Source organism: Aythya fuligula, chromosome 12 (genome assembly GCF_009819795.1).
Source record: "Aythya fuligula isolate bAytFul2 chromosome 12, bAytFul2.pri, whole genome shotgun sequence".
Classification (NCBI taxonomy): Eukaryota; Metazoa; Chordata; class Aves; order Anseriformes; family Anatidae; genus Aythya; species Aythya fuligula.
The window spans coordinates 21,519,538-21,521,909 of NC_045570.1; the positions used below are offsets into that span (position 1 = coordinate 21,519,538).

General features: G+C 49.7%; 1 long non-coding RNA gene across 1 annotated transcript; it reads left to right on the top strand.

Annotated features, from left to right (window-relative positions):
- The first annotated feature begins 1,513 nt into the window (after nt 1-1,513).
- LOC116493876 lies at nt 1,514-1,970 on the top strand. Its single transcript, XR_004253811.1, has 3 exons — nt 1,514-1,554; nt 1,655-1,701; nt 1,792-1,970. It is a non-coding gene; the product is annotated as an uncharacterized LOC116493876 (long non-coding RNA).
- Nucleotides 1,971-2,372: the final 402 nt, after the last annotated feature.

Here is a 2,372-nt window from a genome sequence, read left to right on the forward strand (position 1 = left end):
CAGAGAGATTATGTGTGGGGAGTTCTGTCACATACAGCGTGAGTGCGTGCAAGGCAGGGCAGTCCCAGCTTGTCATCTGTGTTGTCTGTGCTGTACTGTGTTGTTGTTCTTGTTGCTCAGCAGGCCCTGGGGAAGCCATCCTGAGGGTATTCAACACTTGACCTCCTCGGAATACTGCTGATGTTCATTCAATTGGGAGCTGAGCACCTCTTGTCTTGCAATGGGAGCTTAAAGGAATCGCTTCTGTGCGTGTAATAGTTTTTTGTATCAAATGTTTCCTGATATGATCAACATCTGTTACGCGCTCCTCATGTCTTGAGATCCGCATTGCCTTCTTCCACTGGGCAGACAAGACGGGCAACTTGGTAGCCACACCAAAGGTCCTAAATGCTTGTTTCATCATCGTAGGGCTGATGTGAGCACTTCTTGTCTTGCAGTCACTGCTTGAGGTGCAGATCTCTTTCAGGTCTTGTGTATCATATTCGGTTTGAGATCACATCTGTTTCCATCCTTGCTCTTGCAGAAGTCATCTGGGCCGTATCAAGAGCTCTTGCTTGGGAATTGATTTTCTAAGCATCGTCTTATGGGATTTTCAGTCCCCATCCTTCTGGTCTCTTGTCTTGAAGGCAGGCTTTTTAGGCCTCCATCATCCCAGTTCTGGCAGTTGCTTGCAGTCACATATTGTGACATTTGAGTCTCCTAGGGTCTGATGCAGAGCACCTGTTCTGACTTGCTGTTGCCATAGGGCTTTCCTCTGGGGGTCACCTTTTCTTGCGCCTTGTGTTGTGTGTTTTGTTTGTAGTGTTTGTGGCGTGCCTGTGTGTGTATGTGTTTGGTCTGGAGCTGTCCTGCCTGGCAGTTAGTGATGACAGCTAACGTGGCAGTGCATGGGTGTGCTAATACATTGTCTGGAGTGTTTTGGCAAAGACATCCGGTCTGCCTCTGGGCATGTACTGAAGGGCAGCTGGCACAGTCATCTCTGTGGTGTTTGGCAGATGTTGGGGGGGGAGAATTGAGCTGCTTGAGAGCAGCTGCTCGCGTAGTGCTTGAATAGTTCTGGAGGAGAGTTCTGTTGTTGAATTGTCAAAGCTTGCAGATGTGGACTTTTTTCTTTTTTTTTTTTTTTTTTTTTGCAAGCCTTAGATAAACCTCAGGAGGAACCAGCCAAAGGAAAGAACGCCTTCCGGAATTGTCAAGCTCTCATTCGGCAGCTCAGTGTACTGGCTTGGTCTACTTCTGAGGTGCTGAGGCAAGTTGTCCACACTTTTGAAACGATAATGTTGTAAACGGGGTCCCTTTGTGTTGTTGAGGGATGGGTGCTAATGCTGGCAGCTGAATGATTATCTTGTGACAGTTTTCATTTGATAAAGCTGAAACGCAGTGTACAACCTGGGACGTCACACCCAGAGCTGCCTCTGGCAAGGTGAGTGAGGAACAGATGCAGCAGTTGTTGTGTTGCAGGTCTCACTGTTAGTGTAAGCATCCCCTCTTTGTCTTTTAGAGGTGGTGTAGCTGTTTGAAGAGGTTAAATGGAATCATCTGCCTCAGGGGCAGGTAAGTGGGCAGAGGTAAGGCAGCAGATGAGAGCAACTGTCCTAGCTGTGCTGTGGCTTTGGATGCTGCCTCGGCCTATGCTTTTCTTTTTGTTTCACAGGTGTCTCGCACAGGCTCAAAGGAGCAAACTGCACTCTGAAGAGCTGTGTAAGAAGAGGAGCTGGTCATAAGCTGGATTGGAGCAGAACAGCTAAGTAGCACAAAGTGACTATGAAAGGTGTCCGTCTTGCTTTGCAGGTGCCGTGGCAGGCTCTCCACAGAATTGGCTGAGGATGTGAGATAGGGCCAGAGAGCGTCAAGGAGCGGCACGTGCAGGGATGGTTTCCAAGCGCTGCGGTGGCTTTCTCTTCTTCCCATGGGGGGCAGGCAAGTGGCTGAGGTACGGGAGGGGATGAGAGTAACTGTCCCAAGGGTGCTGTGGCTTTTGCTGCTGCGGTTGCTTTGTCTCCTGTTTATGAGGTGCCACATACAAGGTGGGCTGAGATAGCCTTTAGAGTAGGAGGAAAGCAGGTCACTGGAATGCTGCGTGGTTCCTGAGAAAGGTGTTGTAGATGAAAACGGTTGTCTGGTGTGGCAGTTCCTGATGTCGATCATCTGTGGTAGACAAAGAGGTGCCCGAAGCCCTGTCCTGTGTAGCATGAGCACGCCTTGCTGAGGATGAAGCCTGCTTTCCAGCAGTTCCGAAAACTGTGTTGAAGCTGAAATGCTGTGTCTGTGTTTGGGTTGGGGTTGCACCTTGGTGAGTGTAGGGATGGATTTTAAGTGGGTGCAGCGGAGGGCCCGGCCCCAGTGTCCTGTAATGTGTTTTGACCCATCAG